Here is a 17,500-nt window from a genome sequence, read left to right on the forward strand (position 1 = left end):
TCAAAGTATGCCGGCTGGGGGATTCTGGGAGTGGAAGTCCACTCCTCTTAAAGCAGGCCATCTGGGAGATTCTGGGAGTGGAAGTCCTCTCCACTTAAAGCAGGCCGGCTGGGGGATTATGGGAGTGGAAGCCTTCCCCTCTTAGAGCAGGCTGGCTTAAATGATCATGATCCGGCTTTGCCGATTGGGATCCCAGGAATTTACTCCCACCTAACACCAAGCCCTTGAATGCCAAGGCAGCGTTCCAGAAACACGGCGGGACTTGCCAAGCAATTAAAAAGGAGATTTTTATTCCCGCCACCAAATTAATCCTTCCCAGACGACCGAGGACATTTTCCGATCCTGTTGCATGTCGCCACAACAAGCCACAGCGGTGAGCGTCCGTTCCTAAAACTAAGCAGGAGCGTTTGAAAGAAGAAGGCCCGACGTTGCTTCAAATTACATCTAGTCCTCGACTTAAGACAGTCCGCTTAGCGACCGTTTGAAGTGACATTCGCACTGGGGGCGGGGACCCAGGACCGTTTTTTCCAAGTTACGACCGCAGCGGTTTCACAAACGGAGCTTGTCCCCGACTTACGAAGCTTCCATTGCTGAGCAAGACGGTGGGGGAGTTTGGCCCTACGTCGCAACCTGGCGCGTTGCCGTTGTTAAGTGAAGCGCTGCAGTCACACGTCCGTTAAATGAATTCCGGCTCCCCGCATTGACTTGGCTTGTCCGAAGGTCGCTTTTTTTAATTAAGGAAATCCTCAGTTGTCAAAAAAAGTGATTTAAGGCAGCTTAAGGACTGTATTGAAAGTGGGAGGGTATCAGGTGACCCCGGGACACTGTGACCGTCGTAAATACGAGTCAAGAAGCCTTTGAATTTTGACCATGCGACTCTGGGACACTGCGACCGTCGTAAATGCGAGTCGGCTGCCGAGCGTCTGAATTTGCATCAGGTGACCACGGGAATGCTGTGAAAAATGGTCGTTAAGTCCCTTTCTTCAATGCCATTCTAATTTCCAACAGCAACTCAACCAATCGTCGTAAGTCAAGGACTTTCTTCCCGGATTTTCTCTGTATCAAATTGCTTTTAAAAAAAAAATTCCCTCCCACTTTCAATGCCTTAAATCACTTTTTCGACAACTGAGGATTTCCTTAATTAAAAAAAAAACAAAAACAGCCCACAAATCATCCTCGACTTACGACAGTTTCGTTTAGCAACCGTTCAAAGTTCCACCGGCGCTGGAAAAAAGGGACTTATGCCCGCTTTCCAATCTTACGACCATCGCTCCATGGAATCAAAATTCAGACGCTTGGCAGCCGACTCGCATTTATGACGGGTCGCAGTGTCCCTAGTCACGTGATCAAAATTTAGATGCTTGGCAACTGACTCGTATTTACGACGGTCGCAGTGTCCCGGGGGTCCACGTGATCAAAATTCAGACCCTCGGCAACCGACTCGTATTTATGACGGCCGCAGCCTCGCGGGATCGGGCGACTTCCTTGTGTTGCGGCTGCCTGACCAGCAAAGTCAATGGGGGAAAGAAGGCAGGTTGACTTGACGACCGGGTGACTAACTGAAGCGCTCCGGCGATTCACTTAACGACGGTGGCAAGGAAGGTCGTAAAAGGGGGCAAAGTTGACTGGAGAACTGTGCCGCTTAACGACAGAAATTTGGGGCTGACCTCTGGTCGTTAAGCCGAGGATCCACCTGCATGACAAATAAATGAAATAGCTAATTGCCGAATTTTAAACCCTGATCTGGAATTGCTAAAGGTGCTTGAAGCGCCATCTTGGTTTGTTTCCTTTCTGTTTGAGGAGTCCCTGCTACTCCGAGAAGACTCGGTGGAACTCGGAGCTTACTCATCGGTGTAAGGCAAAGGACACAGAGGACACACTCCGGGGCTGGTGGAGCCAAATTCCTCCTGTCAGGAATTTTCAAGTAACTGAATCCGAAGCCAGAAATAGAAAATCCGACAGCTCTGAGGTAGCTCCAATGTAAACTTGGGAGATGGGTGGACTTCAACTCCCAGGGTTCCTTGGGCAGCAAACTGAGAGGAAGTTCCCCCCCCCTTAAAGCAGGAATTCTGGGAGCAGAAGCCCTCCCTTTTTAAAGCATGACTGACTGGGGGATTCTGGGAGTTGAAACCCCCCAATCTTCAATCAAGCCAGCTAGGGAATTCTGGGAATTTGAAGTCCTTCCCTCTTAAAGCATGCCAGCTGAGGGATTCTGGGAGTGGAAGTCCACCCCACTTAAAGCATGACAGCTGAGGGAATTCTGGGAGTTGACGTCCCCCCTCTTAAAGCATTGTGGCTAGGGGATTCTGGGAGTGCAAGTCCACCCCTCTTAAATCAAGCTGGCCAGGGAACTCTGGGAATTGAAGTCCTTCCCTCTTAAAGCACGACAGCTGAGGGGATTCTGGGAGTGGAAGTCCACCCCACTTAAAGCATGACAGCTGAGGGGATTCTGGGACTTGAAGTCCCCCCTCTTAAAGCATTGTGGCTGGGGGATTCTGGGAGTGCAAGTCCACCCCTCTTAAATCAAGCTAGCCAGGGAATTCTGGGAATTTGAAGTCCTTCCCTCTTAAAGCATGCCAGCTGGGGGATTCTGGGAGTGGAAGTCCACCCCACTTAAAGCATGACAGCTGAGGGAATTCTGGGAGTTGACATCCCCCCTCTTAAAGCATTGTGGATGGGGGTTTCTGTGAGTGCAAGTCCACCCCTCTAAGCTGGGCAGGGAATTCTGGGAATTGAAGTCCTTCCCTCTTAAAGCATGCCAGCTGAGGGGATTCTGGGAGTGGAAGTCCACCCCACTTAAAGCATGACAGCTGAGGGGGTTCTGGGAGTTGACATCCCCCTTCTTAAAGCACTGTGGCTGGGGGATTCTGGGAGTGGAAGTCCAACCCCTCTTAAATCAAGCTGGCTAGGGAATTCCATCCCTATTAAAGCAGGCCAGCTGGAGGATTCTGGGAGTTGAAGTCCTCCCCTATTAAAAAATGCCGGCTTTGAGGTGGCTCCAATGTAAACTTGCGAGATGGGTGGACTTCAACTCCCAAGGTTCCTTGGGCAGCAAACTGAGAGGAAGTTTCCCCCCCCCCTCTTAAAGCAGGCCGGCTGAGGAATTCTGGGAGAGGAAGTCCTCCCCTTTTAAAGCATGACTGACTGGGGGATTCTGGGAGTTGAAATCCCCCAATCTTAAATCAAGCCAGCTAGGGAATTCTGGGAATTGAAGTCCTTCCCTCTTAAAGCATGACAGCTGAGGGGATTCTGGGAGTTGAAGTCCACCCCTCTTAAATCAAGCTGGCTAGGGAATTCTGGGAGTTGAAGTCCACCCCTCTTAAATCAAGCTGGCTAGGGAATTCTGGGAGTTGAAGTCCATCCCTATTAAAGCATGCCAGCTGGAGGATTCTGGGAGTTGAAGTCCTCCCCTATTAAAACATGCCGGCTGGAGGATTCTGGGAACTGAAGTCCTCCAATCTTAAATCAAGCCGCTAGGGAGCTCTGGGTATTGAAGTCCTTCCCTCTTAAAGCATGCCGGCTGGGGGATTCTGGGAGTGGAAATCCACCCCTATTAAAGCATGCCGGCTGGGGGATTCTGGGAGTCAATGTCAACGCCTCTTAAAAGATGCTGGCCAGGGAATTCTGGGAGTTGAAGTCCTGCAATGTTAAATCAAGTGACTGGGGGATTCTGGGAGTTGAGGTCCACCCATTTCCAGGACCCAAGATTGAGGAAACTCGAATTCAGAACGGTTTCAGGACTCCATTTCCCAACAGCCAGACGAGAAGGGCAGATATTTTCCGAACGAAATGCCAGGTGCCATAAATATTTCCCTTCTCAGGCCAGGAAAATCCGATTTATTAAGTGGATCATTGCCCTAATTTACCTCACGGATCTTATTTTTAGTCTGTGAGTTAATTGAGGAAAAATAAGGACTTTGCTTCAACTTCCGAGTATTATTAGTATTCCAAGAAATACGGAAAGAAATCATTCGAGCAGGCAATAAAACCTCAGCTTGGCAACCCAAAACTAGCAGGAAGGTGTCGGAAAACGACGAGGCGGACCTTTTGGCCACGGTCGTTAAATGAATCGGTGACGTTCTAAAGCGGTCATTAAAGGAATCGGGCTTCCCTCAATGAGTTAGCTGGTAGGAAGCCGGCTTGGAAAGCGACTAATCATCATTTATGTCATAAAGACACGCCCAGGGCCCAAGTTTCGATCACGCGAGGGTCGTAAGCGCGAGGACCGGTTCTACATCCCGGTTTTGCGGGCCCGTCGTAAGTCTGAACCGTCAATTCAATGAAGGGCTGCACGGTAAGCGCTGCCTCTGGAGGTGCCGAGGAAACGATATTTAATGATCCAATTCATCTAATGGAGGGAGCTGTTAGGTTGAAATTAGTCAGACCGGTCACTAAACGAAACGGTCGTAACTGGAGGAGAAGCCGGACTGCCTTTGAACTGAACCACGAAAAGGAGGGGGGGGAAAATTGGCAGATTCGGGTAAGAAATTCCAAATCTCCGTTAGTGTAATTCAAACGAGGGACCCACAATCTAAGCACAATTGAAGAAGGGAGCCCAAAGTTTCTGTCGCTAAGCGAGGCAAATAACAATAATAATAATAATAATAATAATAATAATAATAATAATAATAATAATAATAATAATAATAATAATAATAATAATAATAATAATAATAATAATTAGCAGTAGTAGTAGTAGTAGCAGTAGTAAACCTTTACAGAATCAGAGAAGAATACAGTTGGAAGGGACCCTGGAGGTCATCTAGTCCAACCCCCTGCTCAGGCAGGAGATCCTTACAGAACCAGAGAAGAACAGAGTTGGAAGGGATGTTAGAGGTCATCTAGTCCAACCCCCTGCTCAGGCAGAAAACCCTTACAGAATCAGAGAAGAACAGAGTTGGAAGGGACCTCGGAGGTCATCTAGTCCAACCCCCTGCTCAGGCAGGAGATCCTTAAAGAATCAGAGAACAGAGTTGGAAGGGACCTCAGAGGTCATCTAGTCCAACCCCCTGCTCAGGCAGGAGATCCTTACAGAATCAGAGAAGAACAGAGTTGGAAGGGATGTTAGAGGTCATCTAGTCCAACCCCCTGCTCAGGCAGAAAACCCTTACAGAATCAGAGAAGAACAGAGTTGGAAGGGACCTCGGAGGTCATCTAGTCCAACCCCCTGCTCAGGCAGGAGATCCTTAAAGAATCAGAGAACAGAGTTGGAAGGGACCTCAGAGGTCATCTAGTCCAACCCCCTGCTCAGGCAGGAGATCCTTACAGAATCAGAGAAGAACAGAGTTGGAAGGGATGTTAGAGGTCATCTAGTCCAACCCCCTGCTCAGGCAGAAAACCCTTACAGAATCAGAGAAGAATAGAGTTGGAAGGGACCTCGGAGGTCATCTAGTCCAACCCCCTGCTCAGGCAGGAGATCCTTACAGAATCAGAGAAGAACAGAGTTGGAAGGGACCTCGGAGGTCATCTAGTCCAACCCCCTGCTAAGGCAGGAGGAGATCCTTACAGAATCAAAGAATAGAGTTGGAAGGAACCTCGGAGGTCATCTAGTCCAACCCCCTGCTCAGGCAGAAAACCCTATACCACTTCAGACAGATCGCAAAGTTGTTCAGTAAGTTTTTGCCCCACGTCCATGACCTCTCCTACCGCTGTCCTTAAATGAGTAAGTGCAGCGGTTCAATTAGTCAGCCGGTTGTTAAGTGAATTTGGTTGGAGGCTTGGAAACTGGCATGTACTTATGACAGTTGCAGGGCCCCGAGAGGGTAGGGAGGGGGTCATGTGACCTTCGGACAAGCCAAGTCAATGGCGAAGATGGATTCACTTAACAAACGAAGGAATTCACTTAAGGACGGAGGCAAGGGAGGTTGTACAATGGGTCAAAACTCCCTTAACGAATATCCCGCTTAGCAACGGAAATGGTCAGCTCAGTTAAGGTCTTAAGTCAAGGACTACCCTGTATCTCGTCCCACAACTTCAGGGATCAGTTGGTGCTCCTGAAGACCTAGGTTCGAGTCACCGTAATCGAGGACTATCTACATCTCTTCCCACAACCTCAGGGGACAGTTGGCCCTCCGGAAGTCCTGGGTTCGAGTCACTCTCGTCCAGGTCTACCGATAACTCCTGACACATCCTCAGGGATCAGTTGGTCCTCCTGAAGTCCTGGGTTCGAATTGCCATAGTTGAGGACTACCTACATCTCTTCCCACCACTTCAGGGGACAGTTGGTCCTCCTGAAGTCCTGAGTTCGAGTCATCGTAGTTCAGAACTACCTAAATCTCTTCCCACAACTTCAGGGGTGAGTTGATCCTCCTGAAGTGCTAGGTTCGAGTCACCGCAGTCCAGGTCTACCTTAACTCCTGACAGAACCGCAGGGGACAGTTGGTACCCCTGAGGTCCTGGGTTCGAATTGCCGTAGTTGATGACTATTTACATCTCTTCCCACAAGTTCAAAGGACAATTGGTCCTACTGAAGTCCTGGGTTCGAGTCACTGTAGTCCAGGTCTACCTGTAACTCCTGACACAACCTCAGCGGTCAGTTGGTCCTCCTGAAGTCCTGAGTTCGAGTCATCATAGTTGAGAACTACCTACATCTCTTCTCACAACTTCAGGGGTGAGTTTGTCCTCTTGAAATCCTGGGTTCGAGTCAGCATAGTTCAGGACTACGTACATCTCTTCCCACAACTTCAGAGGACAGTTGGTCCTCCTGAAGTCCTGGGTTCGAGTTTGCATAGTTGAGGACTACCTACATCTCTTCCCACAACTTCAGGGGTGAGTTTGTCCTCCTGAAGTCCTGGGTTCGAGTCGCCGCAGTTGGCGACTGCCTGCGCGTCTCCTCCCAAAACGTCAGGGGTCAGCTGGCCCGCCTGAAGTCCTGGGTTCGAGTCCCCATCGTTCCCAGACAGCTAGCCGGTTTTAAGGGCTTTTTTTTACCGCTTACGTCCCAGGGCTGCGACTGCCGTCCTCGCCCGCGAGGCGCATTTGCTGCTGCGGCTTCCTTCCTGGCCGTCGCATGCGCTGCGGGGAGGCAGCGGCCGCAGCCGCCTCGGCCTAGAATTTGGCTCAGAGTCAAGAGGCGGCATTTTTGTCGGGTTGAGTCAAGCTGATGAGCTCATGGCCCATCGGAGGCTTTCCTCAAAGGGCTTTTTGTGCTCGGGCGTTTGCGGCTCCCACGGAAGTGGATTCCGATCTCGGGCCTTAGAAGGAGAGAAGGAGGAAGGGGAGGGGAGGGAAGAGGGAAAGCGAAAGACAGGCAGACAGACTGACAGACAGATGGAGAGATGAAAGAAAGAAAGAAAGAAAGAAAGAAAGAAAGAAAGAAAGAAAGAAAGAAAGAAAGAAGGAAGGAAGGAAGGAAGGAAGGAAGGAAGGAAGGAAGGAAGGAAGGAAGGAAGGAAGGAAGGAAGGAAGGAAGGAAGGAAAGAAAGAAAATAAGAGACAGAGAGAAAGGAACAAAGGAAGGGATGAAGAGAAAGAGAGATGGAGGGAGAGAAAGAGGAAGAGAGAAAAGGGAGAAACCAGAAGGAAAGAAAACCAAAGAAAAACAAAAGAATGAGAGAAAGAAAGGAAGAGAGAAAGAAAGAAAGAGAAAAAAAGAAAGAGAGAGAGAGAGAGAGGGAGGGAGAAGAAAAAAAGAAAGAGGGAGGGAGGGAGGGAGGGAGGGAGGGAAGGAAGGAAGGAAGGAAGGAAGGAAAGAAAGAAAGATAGATCACCTACTCCAAAGAAAGGAAGGAAGGAAGGAAGGAAGGAAGGAAGGAAGGAAGGAAGGAAGGAAAGAAAGAAAGAGAGAGAGAGAGAGAGAGAGAGAGAGAAGAAAAAAAGAAAGAGGGAGGGAGGGAGGGAAGGAAGGAAGGAAAAAGACCACCCACTCCAAAGAAAGAAAGAAAGAAAGAAAGAAAGAAAGATCACCTACTCCAAAGAAAGGAAGGAAGGAAGGAAGGAAGGAAGGAAGGAAGGAAGGAAGGAAGGAAGGAAGGAAGGAAGGAAGGAAGGAAGGAAGGAAAGAAAGAAAGAGAGAGAGAGAGAGAGAGAGAGGGAGAAGGAAAAAAGAAAGAGGGAGGGAGGGAGGGAAGGAAGGAAGGAAAAAGACCACCCACTCCAAAGAAAGAAAGAAAGAAAGAAAGAAAGAAAGAAAGAAAGAAAGAAAGAAAGAAAGAAAGAAAGAAAGAAAATAAGAGAGAGAGAAAGGAACAAAGGAAGGGATGATGAGGAAGAGAGATGGAGGGAGAGAAAGAAGAAAAGAGAAAAGGGAGAAACAAGAAAGAAAGAAAAACAAAGAAAAACAAAAGAATGAGAGAATGAAAGAAAGAAAGAAAGAAAGAAAGAAAGAAAGAAAGAAAGAAAGAAAAAGATTACCTATTCCAAAGAAAGGAAGGAAGGAAGGAAGGAAGAAAGGAAGGAAGGAAGGAAGGAAGACGACCACCCACTCCAAAGAGCTCACTATCCTTAACTCCCCAGCCAGCCTCCTCCTCCTCCTCCTCCTCTTCGTCACTAAACGAACGGTTATAAGTGGAGGACTGCCTGAACCCCTCCCTTGCATCTCACAGGGCCAAAAAGACAACAAAATTTCGGGTGGTCCTCAGCTTACGACCACAATTCCCGTCGCAAAGTGAAACACGGGTGAAGCGGGTTTGGCCCCGTTTTGCGACTTTCTTACCCACCGTTGCTAAACGAACCTTCGCCATTCTTAAGCGCGTCACACGGTCGTTAAGCGAACCTGGCTTCCTCGTGGACTTTTGTTGCGTCGGGAGGACGCAAAAGGGGATCGCGTGATCCCGGGAACGCTGCGACCGTCATAACCACGAGTCGGTTTCCGATCGTCTGAATGTTGATCACATGACCCCGGGAAACTGCGACCGTCGGAAATACAAGTCAGTTGCCAAAGCGTCGGAATGTTGATCACGGGAGCCCGGGATGCTGCGACTGTCATAACTGCGAGTCAGTTGCCCAGCGTCTGAATTTCGAAGCTGCGACGGTCGTAAGGGCGAAACACAGTCACAATTCTTTTTTCCCCAGTGCCGCCGTCCCTTTGAACGGCCGCTAAATGACAATCTAGGTTCTTTCCAGTGCAGATTTGTCTCCCAACAATTCACGGTTTAAATCTGGCTAAGTCCAGAACAAACCACGATTAAGCGCAGACCAAGAAAATGCCTAGATACTCCATGAACCATGGGGCTCAGCCCCCTATTCCACCCTGTACCAAACTGATTCCAGATGTACCGGATTACCCTTAAGGGTGGACGATTCCGTGACATCTTGTCACGCGTTCCCAGGGAAGTCCTCAATTTACGACGTCTCACTTAGTGACCGTCACAGGTTTACAACCTACCAAGAAAAAGCCTAGATACTCCATGAACCATGGGGCTCAGCCCCCTATTCCACCCTGTACCAAACTGATTCCAGATGTACCGGATTACCCTTAAGGGTGGACGATTCCGTGACATCTTGTCACCCGTTCCCAGGGAAGTCCTCAATTTACGACATCTCACTTAGTGACCGTCACAGGTTTACAACCTACCAAGAAAAACCCTAGATACTCCATGAACCATGGGGCTCAGCCCCCTATTCCACCCTCTACCAAACTGATTCCAGATGTACCGGATTACCCTTAAGGGTGGACGATTCCGTGACATCTTGTCACGCGTTCCCAGGGAAGTCCTCAATTTATGACATCTCACTTAGTGACCGTCACAGGTTTACAACCTACCAAGAAAAAGCCTAGATACTCCATGAACCATGGGGCTCAGCCCCCTATTCCACCCTCTACCAAACTGATTCCAGATGTACCGGATTACCCTTAAAGGTGGACGATTCCGTGACACCTTGTCACGCGTTCCCAGGGAAGTCCTCAATTTACGACGTCTCACTTAGTGACCGATACAAGTTTACAACCTACCAAGAAAAAGCCTTGATACTCCATGAACCATGGGGCTCAGCCCCCTATTCCACCCTGTACCAAACTGATTCCAGATGTACCGGATTACCCTTAAGGGTGGACGATTCCGTGACATCTTGTCACGCGTTCCCAGGGAAGTCCTCAATTTACGACGTCTCACTTAGTGACCGATGCAAGTTTACAACCTACCAAGAAAAAGCCTAGATACTCCATGAACCATGGGGCTCAGCCCCCTATTCCACCCTGCACCAAACTGATTCCAGATGTAACGGATTACCCTTAAGGGTGGACGATTCCGTGACGTCTTGTCACCCGTTCCCAGGGAAGTCCTCAATTTACGACGTCTCACTTAGTGACCGTCACAAGTTTACAACCTACCAAGAAAAAGCCTAGATACTCCATGAACCATGAGGCTCAGCCCCCTATTCAACCCTGTACCAAACTGATTCCAGATGTAACGGATTACCCTTAAGGGTGGACGATTCCGTGACGTCTTGTCACCCGTTCCCAGGGAAGTCCTCAATTTACGACGTCTCACTTAGTGACCATCACAAGTTTAAAAGCTACCAAGAAAAAGCCTAGATACACCATGAACCATGGGGCTCAGCCCCTTATTCCACCCTGTACCAAACTGATTCCAGATGTACCAGATTACCCTTAAGGGTGGACGTCTTGTCACGCGTTCCCAGGGAAGTCCTCAATTTACGACATCTCACTTAGTGACCGTCACAGGTTTACAACCTACCAAGAAAAAGCCTAGATACTCCATGAACCATGGGGCTCAGCCCCCTATTCCACCCTGTACCAAACTGATTCCAGATATACTGGATGAATCGTCCACTTAAGGGTGGACGATTCCGTGAAATCTTGTCACCCGTTCCCAGGGAAGTCCTCAATTTACGACGTCTCACTTAGTGACCGTCACAAGTTTACAACCTACCTAGGGGGGAAAAAAAAACCAACTTACGTCCTGCTTCCGACCATAGCCAACAAAGGGTTTCGCTTAAGGACGAGGCCCTTTGCTTCAACCACCGGAGCACTCACTTAGTAACCGTCCCAACCGTGGTCGTCAAAATTGTTGGACGGTCCTGTATGACGAGCGTCTCGACGTGGGGACCATCCTAGGCCAGTGCTGCAAAGCATACATGTGCACGGCCCGCGGTAAAAGCGGGACGTTACGGACACACGTCAAAGGCCTGGACCGTTACCGTCGTTAAGTCGAGGACTGGCGCAACTGACAGGCAGTGAGCCCGGGAAAAGGCCGAATTAGACCGATTCGGGATCCGGCCAAGCGGCCATCCGAAGCTGTTGAGGTATAAATAGAATTAATCCGATCTAACCGAGGCCCGCCATCTGTCCGGACGGAATTAAAGAGAACTCGGTACGTGCTCAGGAGGCGGGGAAGAGACACGGACGGCAAAATCTCCTTTCGTTAAGCTCTCGGGATTATTATTATTATTTTTTTTGGGAGAGAGCGAAGAAGGCGGAACGACAGAGAATACGTTTTTTTCCCCTTCCCCAGATCGTATCTTAAGAATAACAACAGGTGGAAGGGACCCTCGAGGTCATCTAGTCCAACCCGCTGCTCAAGCAGGAGACCCTTACAAGAACCAGAGGATAACAGAGTTTGAAGGGACCTTGAAGGTCATCCAGTCCAACCCCCTGCTCAAGCAGGAGATCCTTAATAGTATAACGGAATGACAGAGTTGGAGGGGACCTTGGAGGTCATCTAGTCCAACCCCATGCTCAAGCAGGAGACCCTTACAGAATCATACAAGAGTTGGAGGGGACCTTGGAGGTCATCTAGTCCAACCCCCTGCTCAAGCAGGAGATCCTTAATAGTATAATGGAATGACAGAGTTGGAGGGGACCTTGGAGGTCACCTAGTCCAACCCCCTGCTCAAGCAGGAGATCCTTAATAGTATAATGGAATGACAGAGTTGGAGGGGACCTTGGAGGTCACCTAGTCCAACCCCCTGCTCAAGCAGGAGATCCTTAATAGTATAATGGAATGACAGAGTTGGAGGGGACCTTGGAGGTCATCTAGTCCAACCCCCTGCTCAAGCAGATCCTTAATAGTATAATGGAATGTCAGAGTTGGAGGGGACCTTGGAGGTCACCTAGTCCAACCCCCTGCTCAAGCAGGAGATCCTTAATAGTATAATGGAATGTCAGAGTTGGAGGGGACCTGGGAGGTCACCTAGTCCAACCCCCTGCTCAAGCAGGAGATCCTTAATAGTATAATGGAATGACAGAGTTGGAGGGGACCTTGGAGGTCATCTAGTCCAACCCCCTGCTCAAGCAGGAGATCCTTAATAGTATAATGGAATGTCAGAGTTGGAGGGGACCTTGGAGGTCATCTAGTCCAACCCCCTGCTCAAGCAGGAGATCCTTAATAGTATAATGGAATGACAGAGTTGGAGGGGACCTTGGAGGTCATCTAGTCCAACCCCCTGCTCAAGCAGGAGATCCTTAATAGTATAATGGAATGACAGAGTTGGAGGGGACCTTGGAGGTCATCTAGTCCAACCCCCTGCTCAAGCAGGAGATCCTTAATAGTATAATGGAATGACAGAGTTGGAGGGTACCTTGGAGGTCACCTAGTCCAACCCCCTGATCAAGCAGGAGATCCTTAATAGTATAATGGAATGACAGAGTTGGAGGGGACCTTGGAGGTCACCTAGTCCAACCCCCTGCTCAAGCAGGAGATCCTTAATAGTATAATGGAATGACAGAGTTGGAGGGGACCTTGGAGGTCACCTAGTCCAACCCCCTGCTCAAGCAGGAGATCCTTAATAGTATAATGGAATGACAGAGTTGGAGGGGACCTTGGAGGTCACCTAGTCCAACCCCCTGCTCAAGCAGGAGATCCTTAATAGTATAATGGAATGTCAGAGTTGGAGGGGACCTTGGAGGTCACCTAGTCCAACCCCCTGCTCAAGCAGGAGATCCTTAATAGTATAATGGAATGACAGAGTTGGAGGGGACCTTGGAGGTCACCTAGTCCAACCCCCTGCTCAAGCAGGAGATCCTTAATAGTATAATGGAATGACAGAGTTGGAGGGGACCTTGGAGGTCATCTAGTCCAACCCCCTGCTCAAGCAGATCCTTAATAGTATAATGGAATGTCAGAGTTGGAGGGGACCTTGGAGGTCATCCAGTCCAACCCCCTGCTCAAGCAGGAGACCCTTACAAGAACCAGAGGATAACAGAGTTTGAAGGGACCTTGGTGGTCATCTAGTCCAACCCCCTGCTCAAGCAGGAGATCCTTAATAGTATAATGGAATGTCAGAGTTGGAGGGTACCTTGGAGGTCATCTAGTCCAACCCCCTGCTCAAGCAGGAGACCGTTCCTGAATCATGGAATGACAGAGTTGGAAGGGACCTTAGAGGTCATCTAGTCCAACCCCCTGCTCAAGCAGGAGACCCTTACAAAATCATGGAATGACAGAGTTGGAAGGGACCTTAGAGGTCATCTAGTCCAACCCCCTGCTCAAGCAGGAGACCCTTACAAAATCATGGAATGACAGAATTGGAGGGGAGCCTGGAGGTCATCTAGTCAGACCCCCCCCTGCTCAGACAGGAGACGCTCTACCATTCCAGACAAGTAACTCTCCAGTCTCTTCAAAACCACAATTTCTGGTGGCAGGCAGTTCCACCAGTTAAAATTATCCTCACTCTGTGAGGTAGTTTCTCCTTCATTCCAACTTGCTTCTCTCCTTGATTAGTTTTCCATCCGTTCAATCCAAGAAACGATTGGGGGAGTTGGGGGGGGGGGGCGATAAAAGATTTCGTCTCAGTCGTGGTCGTTAAGTTGAGGACTCCTCGTAATAGACATAACGTTTTTTTCCCCGCTCGGCGGACCCCATAGCGAAATCCAATTTGGGGTTCCATCGCGGTCGTCGGTCCGAGGACTAACTGTACTCAAACCTAACTTGAGAACTTACGGGCGGAATCCAAGATACGATCCAGGTAAGAACAGGGTCTCTTGCTTGAGCAGGGGGTTGGACTAGATGACCTCCCAGGTCCCTTCCAACTCTGTCCTTCTCTGATTCTGTAAGGGTCTCCTGCTTGAGCAGGGGGTTGGACTAGATGACCTCCCAGGTCCCTTCCAACTCTGTTCTTCTCTGATTCTGTAAGGGTCTCCTGCTTGAGCAGGGGGTTGGACTAGATGACCTCCAGGGTCCCTTCCAACTCTGTTCTCTGATTCTGTAAGGGTCTCCTGCTTGAGCAGGGGGTTGGACTAGATGACCTCCAAGGTCCCTTCCAACTCTGTTCTCTGATTCTGTAAGGGTCTCCTGCTTGAGCAGGGGGCTGGACTAGATGACCTCCAAGGTCCCTTCCAACTCTGTTATTCTATGATTCTGTAAGGGTCTCCTGCTTGAGCAGGGGGTTGGACTAGATGACCTCCAGGGTCCCTTCCAACTCTGTTCTTCTCTGATTCCGTAAGGGTCTCCTGCTTGAGCAGGGGGTTGGACTAGATGACCTCCAGGGTCCCTTCCAACTCTGTTCTTCTCTGATTCCGTAAGGGTCTCCTGCTTGAGCAGGGGGTTGGACTAGATGACCTCCAGGGTCCCTTCCAACTCTGTCCTTCTCTGATTCCGTAAGGGTCTCCTGCTTGAGCAGGGGGTTGGACTGGATGACCTCCAGGGTCCCTTCCAACTTTATCATCATCATATTTGCTCTCTTTTGCCGTCGTAACTCGAGGACAAGCAGGTTCTCGCTGAATATCCTCCGTTCCCGCAAAAGAGGGACATTTTCATCCCGGCTTAGCACTGGTTAAACCGGGTTGGCCTCCTCCGGTCCCCTCCCTTTCGCCTTCGGGGTCTAGGGGTTTGGCCCTTGCAAACAAGCCATCATTGTCAGGCTTGGAAAAAGAAGGTGAAGCAACCGCATTCCGCAGCCCGGCCCGTCCTACGCGCTCTTTCCAAACGCCAGCGTCGAGTTCGAGAGGTGACATCATGTGGCTCAGTGGCAAACAACCTTTCAGCTGAACCCGGGACCAAGAGTAGGGGGGGCGGCGGGGTGAAAGGGCGGTCAGCCCCCCCCAAGCAATGAATCGTGGCCTGTAAGAAGCTTCCAAACTTTTGGCGCAACCTGGAATTACTGTAGATTTACACAACCGGCAAGTGACAACATTCATTTACACAATCGACACAACCGGTGGTTGTCAATTGTACTCAGGAGGATCTCTTTAGGACAGAGGTCTTCAAACTTGGCCCTTTTATGACAGGTGGACTTCAACTCCCAGAATTCCTCAGTCGGCCATTTTGATGAAACTGCGGGCTTGGATCCAGACCAGTGGGTCTTTGGCCCTTTTATGACTGGCGGAACTTCAACTCCCAGAATTCCTCAGTCGGCCATTTTGATGAAACTGCGGGCTTGGATCCAAACCAGGGGGTCTTCGGCCCTTTTATGACTGGACGACTTCAACTCCCAGAATTCCTCAGTCGGCCATTTTGATGAAACTGCGGGCTCGGATCCAGACAAGAGGGTCTTCGGCCCTTTTATGACTGGTGGAACTTCAACTCCTAGAATTCCTCAGTCGGCCATTTTGATGAAACTGCGGGCTCGGATCCAGACAAGAGGGTCTTCGGCCCTTTTATGACTGGCGGAACTTCAACTCCCAGAATTCCTCAGTCGGCCATTTTCATGAAACTGCGGACTTGGATCCAGACCAGTGGGTCTTTGGCCCTTTTAAGACTGACGGAACTTCAACTCCCAGAATTCCTCAGTCGGCCATTTTCATGAAACTGCGGGCTCGGATCCAGACAAGAGGGTCTTTGGCCCTTTTATGACTGGTGGAACTTCAACTCCCAGAATTCCTCAGTCGGCCATTTTGATGAAACTGCAGGGTTGGATCCGAACCAGGTCTTCCAACCTGGCCCTTTTATGACTGGTGGACTTCAACTCCCAGAATTCCTCAGTCAGCCATTTTGATGAAACTGCGAACTTGGCTCCAGACCAGGGGGTCTTCGGCCCTTTTATGACTGGACGACTTCAACTCCCAGAATTCCTCAGTCGGCCATTTTGATGAAACTGAGGGCTTGGATCCAGAGCAGAGGGTCTTCGGCCCTTTTATGACTGGCGGAACCTCAACTCCCAGAATTCCTCAGTCGGCCATTTTCATGAAACTGCGGACTTGGATCCAGACCAGTGGATCTTTGGCCCTTTTATGACTGGCGGAACTTCAACTCCCAGAATTCCTCAGTCGGCCATTTTGATGAAACTGCGGGCTTGGATCCAGAACAGAGGGTCTTCGGCCTTTTTATGACTGGTGGACTTCAACTCCCAGAATTCCTCAGCCGGGATCCTTTAGGACAGGGCTCTTCAAACTTGGGAACTTCCAACTCCCAGAATTCCTAAGCCAGCATGCGCGGCTGAGGAATTCTGGGAGTTGAAGTCCACCAGTCATAAAAGGGCCAGGTTTGAAGACCCCTGTTGTAGGACACGAGTCCAGTAAAGTCTTCAAATTAACGACCAAAATAGAGCTGAAAGTTTCCGCCGTTAATTGAGTGGTGAGCTGTATTGTTACAACCTTTTTGGCCACTGTCGTTAAGTGAATCGCTTCAATTGTGAAGGCGGTTGGTTGTTCAGGAGTTTTGACCCCTGTTGTGCCCTTGCCGGCTACCGTCGTTAAATGAATCTCTGCAGTTTGTGAAGGCGGTTGGTTGTTCAGGGGAGTTTTGCCCCATTTAACGACCTTCCTAACCTTGGTTGTTAAGCGAATCACTTCAATTGTGAAGGCAGTTGGTTGGTCGGGGGACCTTTGCCCCATTTAACGACCTTCCTAGCCTCGGTTCTTAAGTGAATTGCAGCCGGCTGGAAGGCGGTTGGTTGTTTGGGGTAATTTTGCCCCATTTAACAACCTTCCTGACCCTGGTTCTTAAGTGAATCCCTGCCATTTTGAAGGCGGTTTGTTGTTCAGGCTGTTTTGCCCCATTTTACGACCTGCCTGCCTGGCGTCATTAAGCAGATCGCTGCAGCTTTTAAAGGGACGAACCGAGTTGTGAGGTGAATCTGGTTCCCGCCGTTGACTTTGCTCCTCCGACGGTCGCAAAAGGGGACCACGTGACCCTCGGGGGGGGGAACGACACGCCGACCGTCATAAATACGAGTCGCTTGCGAGGGCGCCTGAATTTCGAATCCCCTGAGGATGCGGCGACCGCTGTTAAAAGTGTGACAAACGCCACACACACACCCTTTTCTCCCCGTTGCCGTTATCACTTGGAGCGGTGAACTCCACGGTTGTAAATCGAGGACTGCCTGTCTCGCAAGACCGGCTTCAGGCCGAGCGGGTCTCCCAACGCCTCAAAAGGTAAGCGAATGACGCTAGTCCCTAAGAAATGGGGAAAACCCGCTGAAAAGTGACCTCCAGCAGCCCGGAGGGATTCGAACAGCGAGTCAAACCACGGCTGGCTTCGGCGCGGTTATTAAGTAAAACCACGAAGAGCTTCTGCTTGGCTGGAAAACCTCTGCAGGGAAACCACCCAGCTCAGAGAGCGCCAGGGACCCCACAGTCCAATCTCTTTCTTTTTCTTTTTCTTTCTTTCTATCTTTCTCTTTCCTTTCTTTTTCTTTCTTTCGCTTTCCTTTCTTTTTCTTTCTC

General features: G+C 49.8%; 1 protein-coding gene across 3 annotated transcripts in view; it reads right to left on the reverse strand.

The window, feature by feature from the left end:
- The window catches only part of LOC308677641 (microtubule-associated protein 4-like), a 67,431-nt gene that overhangs the window by 27,432 nt on the left and 22,499 nt on the right, over nucleotides 1–17,500 (reverse strand). Inside the window, exon 1 of one of the 3 annotated variants that reach the window (XM_081344246.1) lies at nucleotides 1,668–1,687. The exons of the other annotated variants lie outside the window; for them this stretch is intronic. The gene's annotated coding sequence lies outside the window, so the exon portion shown is untranslated. Of the gene's footprint in view, nucleotides 1–1,667; nucleotides 1,688–17,500 lie in introns of those variants that run through there. 3 annotated transcript variants of the gene reach the window in all.

The sequence above is a fragment of the Vipera berus genome (assembly GCF_964194415.1).
Source record: "Vipera berus genome assembly, chromosome: Z".
Lineage (NCBI taxonomy): Eukaryota > Metazoa > Chordata > Lepidosauria > Squamata > Viperidae > Vipera > Vipera berus.